This window comes from Eretmochelys imbricata, chromosome 1, assembly GCF_965152235.1.
Source record: "Eretmochelys imbricata isolate rEreImb1 chromosome 1, rEreImb1.hap1, whole genome shotgun sequence".
In the NCBI taxonomy this organism is placed as follows: Eukaryota; Metazoa; Chordata; order Testudines; family Cheloniidae; genus Eretmochelys; species Eretmochelys imbricata.
Window position 1 is genome coordinate 8,256,458 of NC_135572.1, and position 16,026 is coordinate 8,272,483.

A 16,026-nucleotide genomic window follows, 5' to 3' on the forward strand; every position below is an offset into this window, starting at 1 on the left:
CTTCTATTGATTCTAGTAGAAGTTAGGAGCCAAAATACTTTGAGGATCTGGGCCAAAGCGCCTTGTCCTCACTCTGTTCCTATCTCCGAATCGCTCCAATATTTACCCTGAGGCACACACACGTTTTTAGCAGCTAAGACAAGGCCCAAGTGCTGCAGCTGGATGTAACAAACAGGGTGAAGGATTTCTCAAGGGTTATTATAAGAAGTAGCTAAGAGCACAAACGAGAGTGCAAATGACAAGCAGGACAATGCCGCTGATGGACTGGGCCTGATTCTATCTCCACTCACAGCTGTGTGAGTCAGGGGTAACTCCAGTAAACTACAATGTTGTGAGATTAGAATCAGATCTTACAGAGACACAAAGAGAAATGGCTTCAAACGGGCAAAGGCAAGCAGCTGACATCACCAAAGCTGAACACAGCCCCTGCAGCTACAGCCAGAGCCATATATATAGTGCCCCAAGCCTGCCCCTCCCCCTGTAATTAGCATAACCCTACCCAGGAGCTACGTCCTTCAATAAATGGCCTGGCCTTCATTTTGGATTCCTTTTTCCCAGGCAGATACAGCTGTGGAGGTAGCTAGTGGGTTGGATGTAGGTAGCTTTAAACCCAAAGGTATCAGAACAAAGAAACAGGGCCGCTGCTGAGGAATGTAGCTTTTATTTCAAAGAAAAGCTTTTCACTGATTTGGAGCTGGCAATGCCCACTCACAAACCCCTGCTCCCAAAGGCACAGCAGGGATTTGGCTGGAATGGTTGCCAGTTTCTGCTGCTGAGTCCAAGCTAACTAAAGCCTCAGAACAGGGTTCCCTGCCTCCCCCCAAGATATAAGAATGGAAATCTTCCCCTATGTCTGGGCCTCAAAAATCTCAACTCAACAAGCCTTAGAGATGGAGGGGAATATGCCTTGCCCTCCACCAACACAGGGTATAAGGAAGGGAGTTTATTATTGCCATGGGAAACTGAGGCACGGAAAGGGGAAGTGACTTGCCCAATGTCATAGGTGGAGTAATTGGCAGAGCTGGAACCAGGATCACAGAGTCCTGGCTCTGAATCCCCTTCTCTGACTGCTAGGACATGCTGCCTGCTTCTTATGGGGGATGCCAAGTCAGGTGCACCACTGCTAGGAACAGCATAGTGCCTGAGAGATGACTAAGCGTTCCTGCAGAAGCATGAGGTGCTCACAGGTTCGTTAGGGAGAAGGCCAGCGTCAGGACCCACTCACTGCGGCAGACACGGTCACAGCATGTATAAACCAAGTACTCTTCCCTGCAGCCTGGCTGTGATCCCGCCAGATCTCCCTTCTTCCGGCCGTGATAAGAGGAGAGGCTTTCAGGTGACACCCAGACGCTGCAGGGAACGGTTTGGATAACCCACGAGGTTTCCACTAGCACTAGGGTAGAGAGAATCCCTGCGGATTCTCTATCCCGGGCCAGGTTTAAATCAAGAGCGGCTTTTTTCCCCTCAAAGTCCTGCTCTAGTTCCAGGGAAGGCCTGAGGCCTGTGTTATGCGGGAGGTCAGGCCAGATGATCACAGTGGTCCCTTCTGGCCTGGGAATCCAGGTGATGCTCCTCCTTTGGGTCAGCACTGCATAAAACTGAACATGTATATGATAGTTGTGACCTGTCGGGATCAGGGCCCAGCTGGGCCCTGCGCAGTCCCTGCCCCGAGGAGCTGACAGCCTAAAGCACTGGGCCCGAGCATCAGTTCCTCCCAAACTCTACTTTGCCACCTTGCTGCCAAGCCCCCCACTGTAAGTTAAAACCGGCTGGAACTGCTCTAGCTTGGCTCAGCCATCTATGGCCACAAGGGCTGGCCCAGCAGCTAGGAACAGATGGAAGCGTGGTCCCCACTCCCCCCGAAGACGTGCCCCCCCCCCCCGCCATGCTGGGGGTGTCACAGGAGCAGGGTTGAAGGACCATTAGGCAGCAGACACTTAAAACGCCGCTGCCAGCTTTCCAAGACCTTCCCCTGGGTGCCAGCGTGCGGCCCTGCAACGGGTGCTGCTTTGTGGGTGCACGTATCGACTTGCTTCCCAAGGAACGATTGCCAATGCACTGGGCTCTCTTGTACCAGTTAGGCCCTGCTCCCCACCAGGGACGGGGTGGAGCCAAGGGAGATTTTGCTCAAACTTTCCACCAATAATTCACCTTTGAGACAAGCCGGAGCCTGGAAAGCACCAGCCCAAAGAGCGACTGCTCTAGGAAGGGACTGGAAAGGGGGAGGTTGGAATGGGAGCCTGAATCAGAGCCCACACTGCCAGCTGGCTGGCACAGTTTGTGCACCGTCCCAGGATGGATCCCTGTGGATCAGCGCTGGCAAGCTCAGGTGTGCATTGGGATCCAAACTTCCCCAGCGCTGGGGGTGGCTGTGTGAACCCAGGGTTCGGCTGGCCTGTCCCAAAGACCAGCTGCTCAGCACCAACCAGATCTGGGATGAGACTCTCATTCTTCCCTGCACCCCAAGTTTGGGGCTGTTTAGATCCAGACTGTGACAGAGATTGGGACCAGCTGCAGAATTCAGCTGTGGACATAGACGTCAAACCCGCACCCAGCCCAGAGATGGGTAAATCCTAGGGGGGACAGGCCAGGGAGGATCTATGGTGAAACCATCCTCTAGTGTCTGCAACATCATCATCTGTCGCCCAGGAAAGGATTGTGGTGTGGCCAATTCTAAAGGCACTTAGGCGGCGCCCATCACCATAGTCTCTGGGTGTGACAAAGCAGGACTGTTCTTAATGTTTCCTCTGAATATTGTGGGGTGCCTCAGTTTCCCCTAGGCAGTTCTTAAGTATCTAGGGGGTGGGATAAGGGTGTATAATCATTGCAGAGCCCTAGAGGGCAGGTGTGCGCAGGGGTCTGGACACAGAGAATGGCCAAGACCCTGTTTCCTGGCAACTGAGGGCCTGGGCCCTTCCCCCCTGCAAGGTGAGAGCTAAAGGGTTGGAGAACAAAGGAATCAGGTGAGCTCCTGGCCCAGGAAAGGGACAAAGCCCAGAGGAGGAGGGGCTGGAGGGAGTTTTCAGTTTGGGACTGGCTGGGGACATGGAGTGAAGTGCAGGTGTGGTTGTCTGGCTCACTGCCCCCCCAAAATGGACTCGGCTGAGGGGTCCTGTTCTCTGTACCTACAAACTTTGTGTTAGACTATGTTCCTGTTGTCTAATAAACCTTCTGTTTTACTGGCTGGCTGAGAGTCGTGTCTGACTGCGGAGTTGGGGGGCAGGACCCTCTGGCTTCCCCAGGACCCCGCCTGAGCAGACTCGCTGTGGGAAGCGCATGGAGGGGCAGAGGATGCTGAATGCTCCGAGGTCAGACCCAGGAAGGTGGAAGCTGTGTGAGCTGTGTGTCCTGCAGACAGGCTGCTCCCAGAGGGGAGACTTCCCCAAAGTCCTGCCTGGCTCCGTAGGGAGCAGTCCCAGAGCATCGCACGGGGACTCCGTGACACTGGGCCCCTCACAATCTGTGTTGTATTTATCCTCATGCACCCCTGGGAGGCAGGGCAGGGCTGTTACCTCATTGCACAGAAGAGGAAACCGAGGCACAGCGAGGCTAAGTGACTGCCCCAAGGTCACACAGGACATCTGTGGTGGAGCAGAGCCCAGCTAGCACCTGAACCTGGGTGTTAGAACTTCACGGCACTTTCGGCTCGGAAAAGGGACATGAGGTCAGCGGGCTGCTGGGAGCAAACACCCTGACTGGAACACTGCAGCCGGTAACTAATATGTGGATTGATTTACTCGATAAACTCACAAAGTGATCAGCCCTGCATTATTGCTGCCACTGATATTATTTTCGGTATTATTCCTTGCTCATTAACTAATCTCCGAAACACAGGTCTTAAAAACACCCAACCCTGAAATGCAAATGAGCAGAAAGCCCAGGTGCTGGAACTAGGGGTCCTGGGGTGGGGGGGGGGCTGCTGCACCCCCTGGCTTGAAGTGGTTTCCATCGTATCCAGGGTTTACAGTTTGGTTCAATGGCTCTCAGCACCGCCCAAGACACAGATTGCTCCAGCATCACCCCTGGCAGAAAGGTCCCAAGACAATCTGCACTTTCAGAGTTTGTCCCAGTCCAAAATCTGCCTTCAGGCTGCTCCGGGCAGATGTTAATCCAAGCGTGGAGCAATGGCGACATCTAGTGGTCAGAGAGGAGAATTTCAGCCTCTTCGTTTCCTTCCTTTTCCATTTTACCTGTGTGTCATGTTAACAGCTGACCGGTCACCTTGGGTGGCTAGGGCCTGAAGTTCCTGAACTCGCCACCCCCACCTCAGCAGGGCTGATGTGGTTATCTGTCACGGATATGGTTTTCTTCGCGATAGGACAGCCTGGTCATCCAGGGTGCACATTAAAGATCCCCTGGCACTTTTCATAGGATGAAAGACTGGCCCTGGCCAAAATTATCACCCCACACAACCCCACGCATGCTGTGTACAGTTGTTTGCCACCCTCCACCCCAACAGTGGCTGCATTTCCATGGTGGTGTATGCAGGGCCCATCAGGGGAGGGGGGCAGGAGGGCCATTTGGCCTGGGCCTCAAGCTCAAAGTGGGCCTCAAATTCAGACACTTGTTAATTTTTTGGCATTTGATAAGTTTCTCAACGTGTTTTTATGCGCATCCCTATCGGACCAAAATTTGACACTCTCTCAGCTTAGAGCTGAAAATTTAAGCAAATAAGAGATGTGATTTGGTAAAAGACCTAATGTTTTTATTAGCTGATACAGATTTTGTCATATTAAAGAGTTAAAAATGTTCATAAATATTGCGTATTTTTGTCAGTTTACGGTACATCAGTGGCTTCAGGTGAACGCACCTTCAATGTGTTGAAGCAGGTAAAGAACTATCACCATTCAACGATGGGACAAGAGCGTCTGAATGGGCTCGCCGTGCTTAATATCAACAGTGACATTGCACGAAAGCTAGATTTTCCCTCAATAATTCGTGCATTTGCACAGAAATAGTCTAGAAAAGCATTTGTTAAACAAAAAAATTCAAATTATGTCTCTCTTTTTTTGGTGCCTTATTTTGTTTTCATGTGTCATCATTTTTTATTTTTATTATGGCTAGGGGCCTCAAAAGCCGGAAGTGGCCAGGGCCTCTCTGGACCTCTGAGAGGGCCTGGCTGTATGTATAGTTTGCAAATCCTTCAAGTTGACAAGTGCTCTATTAATGTAACATATGTCTTGTGACAGGTTGGATCACAGAGACCCCGTTGGGGCTGCCAACTGATGTGCCAAGACTATTCCTGCCCCTGCCTACCCTCTCAGCCTGGGCCTCCAGCACCCTGCCTGGTTGTGCCAGACACACTTGCCGGCTACAAACACAGACCCAGGTCTGAACCACATCCCACAAACTACAGGCTTAACTGAAAGCAGCTTAAGAAGTGTTCCTGTCTCTAGCACTCAATCAGATGCCCAGCTCCCAATGGAGTCCAAACCCCAAATAAATCCGTTTTACCCTGTATAAAGCTCATACAGGGTAAACTCATAAATTGTTCGCCCTCTACAACACTGATAAAGAGATATGCACAGCTGTTTGCCCCCCTCCCCAGGTATTAATACATACTCTGGGTTAATTAATAAGTAAAAAATGATTTTATTAAACACAAAAAGTAGGATTTAAGTGGTTCCAAGTGATAACAGACAGAACAAAGTGAATTACCAAGCAAAATAAAATAAAACACACAAGTCTAAACCTAATACAGTAAGAAAACTGAATACAGATAAAATCTCACCCTCAGATGTTTCAATAAGCTTCTATCACAGACTGGACACCTTCCTGGTTTGGGTACAATCCTTTCCCCTGGTACAGCCCTTGTTCCAGCTCAGGTGGTAGCTAGGGGATTTCTCATGATTGCAGCCTCCTTTGTTCTGTTCCACCGCCTTATATAGCTTTGGCACAAGGCGGGAATCTTTTGTCTCTCTGGGTCCCCACCCCTCCTTCTAAATGGAAAAGCACCAGGTTTAAGATGGATGTCAGTACCAGGTGACATGGTCACATGTCCTGTGATACCCCAAGTCTTCATTCTTCCTGGCCTGACTCAGGAAGGCCTGCAAGCAAACAGAGACATCCACAGTCAATTGTCCTGATTGATGGGAGCCATTAAGATTCCAAACCACCATTAATGGCCCACACTTTGCATAACTACAATAGGCCCTCAGAGTTACATTTCATATTTCTAGTTTCAGATACAAGAATGATACATACATACAAATAGGATGACCACACTCAGTAGATTATAAGCTTTGTCATGATACCTTACAAGAGACCTTTTGCAGGAAGCATATTCCAGTTACATTATATTCACACTCATTAGCATATTTTTATAAAATCATATAGAGTGCAACATCACACGTGTGTTAATACTCTGAACTGGCTGTATGTGCCCCACTACCCTCTTGGTGGAAGGAATCAGAAATGCTCAGTTGTGTGTCATAGGCCTTATGCTGTTAACAGGAAATAGGTATTCTCCTTTAGTTCGAGGTGCCGGTCTTCTTAGAAAAGGGGAATCTGAGTGCTCTTTCGGCCGGATCGATTAAGTTGGAAGAGGCAATATGATTGCTGCACTCTGCGTAATGCAGTTATGTGGCTGCATAATTATCCCAGTCTTTGAAGCAGCCAATTGTCATCCAGACTCTCAACTGTCATTCAAATAAAAGATGAAATCTCCAGGCTTTATGCTTGTGAAGACGACACTCGGAATGTGAACCCGAATGTCACGTGATGCAGTGTTGCCTACCTGAGTCTGCAGAGAGCCTGAAAACGATAGATCTAGGATTGACGGGAGCTGCTCCCATTGGAATCAGTGAGAGCTTAACTCTGACACCTAATGATGACAATTTCTTCGCCGCCATTGTTCACTCTTTCATTTCTGATCCCTTCAGCAGAATCTGTGTGCTTGTCCATTGTTGTCGGATGGAGGCAGGGGGTAGGGTGCAGTGGGAGCAGCTAGCTGCTCTTGGGAGCTGCTGGAGTGGGGAAATGAGGAATCAAGCACCACTTTTAAAGTAGCATCTACTCCTTCCCAAAAGGAAATGTATCTTCTCCCAGCACTGGTGCATAGACGGGGTGGATAGAACAAGGCTGCCAGGGGGCTTGGGGTCAACACCCTATAGGGCTCTTGTTCCTACTGACCTTAGCTGCTGTGGAAAACGTGATGCACTGAAGTGGCAGTGGAGAGAATGGAAGGGCAGTGAGCCTGGGGAGTGATGGAACGGGGCTCTCTTTGGCCCCCCCAGGGCTGCACTCATTTCAAGCGGCAGCAGGTGCAGAGAGAGAGAGGGAGGGAGAGGGCAGCACATTCCTGGCTTCCTCAAAACCTCAAGTAGCAGATTTGTGCCAGCCAGGAGCAGAAGAATCCCAGCAGCCTTGGCTCTTGGGCAGGAAATGCCTTCTTTGTGGCTCCTGTCTGGCCAGAGCAGGGCAGGCCCTCGAGGGAACACCCCCAAGGCTTTCCTGCTAGCGTTTCAGTCCATGCCACTCTCTGCGGCAGTAGCTAGCTCAGGTATTTATCAGCTCCCCATCACTGTAGTAGCTGAGTGCCTCACAACACCCCCGTCAGGGAGGGCCAGGCGCCCATCCCCATTGTACATATGGGCAACCGAGGCCCGGGGAAGCTCCGTGCGGTGACAAGGTCACACGGCGTGTGCAGCAGAGCAGGGAATCTGGCTCGCACTCTCACCACCGGGCCACCCGTCCTGAGGGGTTTGGACACCCCTCAGCCATCAACTTGTGCTCCAGAGCCAGCTCCTTCCTGGCTGGTGAAGGCCAGGGGGAAGGAACAGGGCCCAATGCTGGGAGAGACTGTCAGAGCCTCCTTGGTGGAGGGCAGGCTGCCCGCTCCCCTGAGCAAAGTCTCTGTATTTCCTGCGCTCCAGACACCATCACTCAGCACAGACGCTCTGGCCAAAATCTCCCTGTATCGCACCTCCCGGCTTTGGTTAAGATCACTGCAAAGGTTGGGGGAGGCAAGTCCCACGGACATTAGTGGCCTCTTGACAGGCCCTCCCATGGGCTGGCAGGGAGCGCATTGCGTTGCGTTGCTCCATAGGTCCCCGGCCTATCAGGTACCAGCTCTGCTGTTTGGATGATGCACAGTGTGAAGGTTTCTCTGCCGGTGGCATCCACTCGGGGACGGAGCCGCTTGTGCAGACTGACGGGGCAGGAGACTGCCCTGTGCACACTCTGCTCTCGTGAGAGAGGAAGGACAGGGGCCTGGTCCGGAGCCAAGGGTGGCAGAGGACAGTGGTGTCACCAAAACACAAACACAAAGAAACCAAACCGCCTTTTCGTATTTCCCCTTAAAATCGCACGCCGATTTTGGTGAAGGAGATGGATGGTGCTGGGCATCTCCTGCTTTACACGTGTTTGAGAAGAGGAGTGCAGGAGAGGGACCACTCTGCTATTGGTCCTTGTAGGAGTCGCAGGGTGTTATAAGCGACCAGCACCCTGCTGGATTTGCCCCGGGCTACCATCTCCCATTCGTGCCCGTCCAGCTTGGGACCTGAAACCTGACAGATTTTGAGGGGAAGCAAAGAGCACAATTTTAACAGGGAGGGGAACGAACCATAGGAACAAGCTCCCAAGGGCTGTGGGGGTGGAGTCTCAATGCTGGATGTCTTCTAGAAGAAACGCTCTGGCACACCCAGAAGTCCTGGGCTTGGTGCAGGAACCGCTGGGTGAGGCTCTGTGGTCAGTGTTATGCAGGAAGGCAGGCGAGTCGGTTGCAAAGGGCTCTTCTGGGCTCAAAATCTACGGAGCTATGGAAGTTACAGACAGTTGTGTTGCTGTCCCGCTGCCTGCATCGCCCCTCTCCCCACCAATCCCTCCCCAGCCTCTGTTTCACCACATCCAGGTCACACCTCTTGTCCTTCCCTTCCAGGCCCATCCAGGCTCTGCACTTCTGTCTCCTTTCACATTGCCGGCTGCTTCCTCCACTCCAGCACTGAAGCCAGCTTTGTCCTTCCATCAGGCCGCATCTCCGCACGCTCATCCTCACTGTCCCTTCTACACCAAACCACCTTGTCCTTCAGCTCCGCCGTCCCACCCAAGTCAGCCAGGTAAGAGTGACTGGCGGGGCATGTGGAAACAGTAGGTGCGAATTGCTGCGTGCAGGAAGCCATTCTCAGGGCATAGCAACAACTTCAGTGAAACTACAGATTTACCAACATCACAAAATACCCTCTGCTTCCATGCCAATAGCTGGTGCTGTATCTAACCTATCTGTCTGTCCCCAGACACCCCCTCTATCTATCTGTCTGTCTATCCCCATACACCCCCTCCATTATCTATCTGTCTGTCTATCCCCATACACCCCCTCCATTATCTATCTATCTGTCTATCTATCTATCCATCCCCATACACCCCCTCTATTAGCTATCTATCTATCCTCATACACCCCCTCTATCTATCTATCTATCACATGGATGCTGCTTTTATTATATAGACTTCTCAGAACCGACCTCATCTATAATTATCAGGAAATAAATTGCAAATGTCTATATGTATTAAAACATAAGAACGGCCAGACTTGGTCAAACTAATGGTCCATCTCGCCCACTCTCCTGCCTTCCAACAGTGGCCTATGCCAGGTGCCCCAGAGGGAACGCACAGAACAGGGAATCATCAAGTGATCCCTCCCCTGTCGCCCATTCCCAGCTTCTGGCAAACAAATGATATTAAAAGAACATTAAGATTGCGAAGTCAAGCACTCAAAGGTTACGAAATGGCAAGAATTAGGTATTGTCTGTGCAACTTTAATTCGGTTCCCTTGTGCATATGCATTATGATACACACTATCTTTCCCACAGAACATTCTTTCAAATATAAGAGGGTTTTTAATGCAATTTCTTAAGTGTTTTAAAAAAATTATAAATTGAAAAAAACAAAATCATCATCACATGGACCCCCACATTAGCAGGGTTGGGAGCTTTAGCTCCACCACTCTGTCCTCCAATATTTGAGCTAACATAGTAACCGGTAGCAGTCGAAGACAGTTGCATTCTATGTGACCTGACACTAGAGGGTGATGGAGACACACACCATTTCCCAATGGGTTTCACAGCTATTTGCTAGGGAGCAGGGGAATGGTGAGTCTCAGGAATAGTGGTTCTGTAGGGGAATGTGCTGTAAAGACCCCTCTGCCCCTGTCCGCCCTATCCCCCGCCAGCCTCTCCTGCCCCCTCCCTTCCCCTGCTGCTATCTCTCCCAGTTCCTGCTCATCTCTTCCTTGCTGGACTGCCGCAGGGAAAGCACTGAGAGCACAGGAGACGTAAACTCCAGCACAAAGCCTTCCACACCTGCAGCAGTCACCTCCTGGTCATCCTGATCGTCTATTTCTCCAGCTTGTCCTCCTCCATCGCAGGGAAGTCTGTATCGCAAGACGTGCAGGACCTGCTTAGTGCCATATATCTGTTCCTGTCATGTGCCATTAACCCTATCATCTGCGGCATGAAAACCAAAGAGATCAGGGAGAACCTTTGGAAACTGTTCAAAAAAAGGTCTGCCTTAGTCCCCTTTAAACCAGCAGCCATGAGCAAAAAGAGGTAACTCCAGTTCTTACACCATGCCCATCCCCATGGCATCTGGGCTCCTAATTCTGTCTTTGCACTAGCTAATCAAAGAACCAGTTCAAGAATTAATTGCACTGTTCACACCAATGCATTTCGTCGGTAAAACTTTTGTCATTCTGGGGGGTGTCTTTTCCACTCCCCTGAACAACAAAAGTTTTACCGATGAAAGTCCAGTGTAGACAAAGACTTAGTCAGAAAAATTGGACAAAACTTTTGTAGATTTTCCAACCTGCTTTTCAAGCAGCTCCAGCGCTGGTCCAAAATCTTTGGGATTTTAAATTGAAAAAAAAATTCAAGAAAATTTTCACAATTTCTTTTTCTCTCCCACCCACGCGCACCTCAAGTTCTGGGAGAAACTACTCAGAAATGACGGCACCACCTGGCGGTGCCTGCAGCCTTTTGCACCTGCTGCAGGTATGTGAAGAAGGGAATGGACCATGGATAGGAAGGGCCAAGGACAAAAGTGCTTCTGGTCTGTGCTCTGCAGCATCCCTTTATCCCTCTCTGCTCGGCCTCCAGCTCTGCCTCAAATCCCACCGCTTGCACAGGACATGTCCTGAAGGTAGATCAGCAACAGCACACACACATCTATGCACAGGTGGTTCACTTGTGTTTAGGAATTACCATAATGAACATATGAACGGCCACACTGGGTCAGACCAATGGTCCATCTAGCCCAGTATCCTGTCTTCCAACGGTGGCCAGTGCCAGGTGCCCCAGAGGGAATGAACAGAACAGGCAACCAGCGAATGATCTATCTCCTGTCGTCCAGTCCCAGCTTCTGGCAAACAGAGACTATGGATCAGACCCAAGGTCCATGTAGCCCATGGTCCTGTTTTCTTCAGTGGCAGTACCAGCTGCCATTCCAGAGGAAAGTCTAAGAACCCCACTGTAGGAAAATGTGAGATAATCTGCCCCCATCCCCGCCCCAATTAAGGTCTCATCCTAGCTCCTAATAATAATCTCTGTCACTATTTATTTCTATTACCATAGTGCCCAATAGCCCTAATCATGGCCAAGGACCTCATTATGCTCAGTGCTGTACAAACACAGAACAAAAAGACATTCCCTGCCCCCAAAACCTTACAATATAAAAATAGAAAACAAATGACAACAAATAAAACCAGGCACACCAATGGTGGGGAGGGGCACAAGGAAACAATGAGATAATATGGCTCCATCAGGAGCTCTTCAGTGAGCTGAAAATCAACAAGGAACCCCACAAAAAGGGGAAACATGGATTAATTGAAAATTCAAAACGCTACACCAGTGTTTGCTATCATCATGCACCATGGACTTGTACTTGATATCGGGGCCCAGTAACAGAAATCATCATGTTTCCATGATCATCAAATCTCCATGAAAACATGGGCCAATTGCTAAGGATGAGTACAAAAGAATAGCATAAGCATGTGGGGACAGAATCAGAAAGGCTGGACGAGTTACTCCTGGCAAGGGACATAAAAGGCAACAAGAAGAGGTTCTTTAAATGCATTAGGAGCAAGAAGAAGATGAAAGAAAGTTGGGGCCCTCTACTTAGGGGGGAAGAGACCTAATAATTGATGACATCCAGAAGGCTGAAGTGTTCAATGTCTGTGTTCAGTCTTCACCAAAAAGGTTAATTGTGACCAGATGCTTAACATATTTAATATTAACAAGAAGGGGGGAACCGGAAGGAACACAAGCCAAAATAGGGAAAGAGCAGGCTAAAGAATATTTAGCTAAATTAGTTGTATTCAAGTTGGCAAAGCCTGACTAAATTCAACCTACAGTACTTAAAAAACTAGTTGAAGCAATCTTGAACCATTAGCAATTATCTTTGAGAACTCACGCAGAACAGGTGAGGTCCCAGAGGACTGGAGAAGGGCAAACCTAACACCTATCTTTTAAAAAGGGAACAAAGAGGATCCAGAGGATTATAGACAAGTCAGCCTGACTTTAATACCTGACTTCAATACCTTCATTAATGATCTGGAGGATGGCATGGATACACCCTCAGAAAGTTTGCAGATGACACTAAGCTGGGAGGAGTGGTAGATACACTGGAGGGTAGGGATAGGATACAAAGGGACCTAGATAAATTGGAGGATTGGGCCAAAAGAAATCTGATGAGGTTCAACAAGGACAAGTGCAGAGTCCTGCACTTAGGACGGAAGAATCCCATGCACCACTACAGACTAGGGACTGAATGGCTAGGCAGCAGTTCTGCAGAAAAGGACCTAGGGGTTACAGTGGACAAGAAGCTGGACATAAGTCAACAGTGTGCCCTTGTTGCCAGGAAGGCTAACAGCATTTTGGGCTGTATAAGTCGGAGCACTGAGAGCAGATCGAGGGACGTGATCGTTCCCCGCTATTCAACACTGGTGAGGCCTCATCTGGAGTACTGTGTCCAGTTTTGGGCCCCACACTACAAGAAGCATGTGGAAAAATTGGAAAGAGTCCAGCGGAGGGCAACAAAAGTGAAAGATATGAAAGATACTGGAACAAATTATTAAACAATCAATTTGCAAGCACCTCAAGGATAACAGGCTTGTAAGGAATAGACAGCATCGCTTTCATAGAATCATAGAATATCTGGGTTAGAAGGGACCTTGGGAGATCATCTAGTCCACCCCCCTGCTCAAAGCAGGACCAATCTCCAATTTTTGCCCCAGATCCCTAAATGGCCCCCTCAAGGATTGAACTCACAACCCTGAGTTTAGCAGACTAATGCTCAAACCACTAGAGCTATTCCTGCCCCCCCACCACTTTGTCAAATACAAAGCATGCCAAACCAACCTAATTTCCATCTCTGACAGGGTGACTTGCCTAGTGGATGGGGCGACGCTGTAGATGTGCTGTATCTTGATATGAGTAAAGTTTGATATTTTGTTATCTTGATATTAGTAAAACTAAATGTATAATCACAATAAAAAAACAGTAAGAGGACCCCAAAAAGTGCCACTGTGGCTAAACAGTGTAGCAAATGAGGTGGTTAGAGACAAAAAGACATCATTTAAAAAGTGGAGCTCACATCCTACTAGGAACAATAAAACAGAACATAAACTCTGGCAAGTCCAGGGATGAGGGGTTTGGGAGGGGACTCTGGGCTGGGCCAGGGGGTTGCAGTGGGGGGTGGGGTGCAGGGTCCTGGCAGCACTTACTGCTGCTCTGAGGAAGCAGCCGCCAGATCCCTGGGGTCTCTAGGCACATCGGCAGCCAAGTGGCTCTGTGTGGTGAGTGCTGCCTTCACACCCGCAGGCAGAGCCGCCTGCAGCTCCCGTTGGTCACAGTTCCCAGCCAATAGGAGCTGCAGAGCTGGTACTCAATGCACAGTCAACCTGTGGAACACTTTGCCAGAGGACTTTGTGAAGGCCAAGACTATAACAGGGTTCAAAAAAGAACTAGATAAATTCATGGAGGATAAGTCCATCAATGGCTATTAGGCAGGATGGGCACGGATGGTGTCCCTAGCCTCTGTTTGCCAGAAGCCGGGAATGGGTGACAGGAGTGGATCACTTGATGATTCCCTGTTCTGTTCATTCCCTCTGGGGCATTGGCCACTGTAAGAAGACAGGATACTGGGCTAGATGGACCTTTGGTCTGACCCAGTATGGCCATTCTTATGTACTTGGGGCAGGGGCAGTGCGTGAAGCCTCCCTGGCCACCCATGCACCTAGGGGCCGCAAGGACCTGGTAGCTGCTTCCAGGAGCCATGCGGAGCTAAGGCAGGCAGGGATCCTGCCTTGGCCCCAGGCCACCGCTGTACCACTGACCAGACTTTTAATGTCCTGGTCGGTGGTGCTGATCGGAGCCACCAGTGTCCCCTTTCGACTAGGTGTTCTGAAAACCTGGATGAAATCAATAGACAGAAGGTTTAAAACAAATAAAAGGAAGTACGTCTTCACACAATGCACAGTCAGCCTGCAGCACCTGGTGTCCTGCATCTAGTTCTGGGCACCACATTTTAGGAAAGATGGAGACAAACTGGAGAGAGTCCAGAGAAGAGCAACAAAAATGATACATGGTGTCGAAAATCTGGCCTATGAGGAAAGGTTTAAAAAAACTGGACATGTTTAGTTTTGAGAAAAGAAGACGGAGAGGGGGAACAGATAATAGCCATCAAATACATTAAGGGCTGTTCTAAAGAGGACAGGGATCAATTGTTCTCCATGTCCACTGAAGGTTGGACTAGAAGTAATGGGCCTAATCTGCAACAAGGGAGATTCAGGTTAGAATATGAAAAATCTTCCTAACTCTCAGGGGAGTTGAGTTCTGCAATAGGCTTCCAAGGGAGGTTGAGGAATCCCTGTCACTGGAGGTTTTTAAGACCAGGCTGGACAAACACCTGCCAGGGCTGCTCTGGATTTACTTGGCCCTGCCTCCGCGCAGGGGGCTGGACTAGATGACCTCTCGAGGTCCCTTCCAGCCCCACATGTCCACAATTCTAACAGTGTTGGTCAGCACGATGAGCAGTGGCGTCAGGACACCAGGACCCACAAGCAACCGTACAATAACAAACCAGTCTGCAACGGAGGATAGCAATTTCTAATGGCCAAGGCGTTGTTGCTATAAACCACTGACACTGGATGGGATGGAGAATTGCTACATGCCTGTGCCATACAGAGCCCAAGCCTCGTATGTCTCTGATTCAGCTACAGTGACATCAGCTCCACAGGGGTTTCCAAGAGGAGCATAAATACCCTGTGTGCCTCAGCTCCTTTCACGCAATGCCTGAACTAAAGACAGTCTCCTCGCTGCCCTGGCCAAGAGAGCTGGATCAGAATTATCTCAGTAGTGTTTCTAAGAGCCACTCTGGACACTTTACATCTTGCCAGGGACTATTAAAGGACTGTAAGTAGTCTCTGGATTTTTTAGGTGACAGATCTGAGAAACTGTCCCAGATTGAGGTATCATTAGAGAAGGTTTGGGAACAAACTGATAAACTAAACAGCAATCAGTCACCAGGATCAGATAGGATTCACCCAAGAGTTCTGAAGGAACTAACTGTAGTCTGTAACCTATCATTTAAATCAGCTTCTGCACCAGATGACGGGAGGGTAGCTAATGTGACGCCAATTTTTAAAAAGGGGTCCAGAGGTGATCCCGGCAATTACAGGCCTGTAAGCCTGACTTCAGTACCAGGCAAACTGCTTGAAACTATAATGATGAACAATATCGTCAGACACATAGATGAACATAATTTGTTGAGGAAGAGTCAATATGGTTTATATAAAGGGCAATCATGCCTTACCAATCTACTAGAATTCTTTGAGGGGGTCAACAAGCATGTGGACCAAGGGGATCCAGTGGACATAGTGTACTTAGATTTTCAGAAAGCTTTTGAATAGGCCCCTTAACAAAGGCTCTTACTCAAAGTAAGCCTTCATGGGATAAGAGGGAAGGAGCTCTCATGGATTGGTAACTGGTTAAAAGATAGGGAACAAAGGGTAGGTATAAATGGTCAGTTTTCAAAATG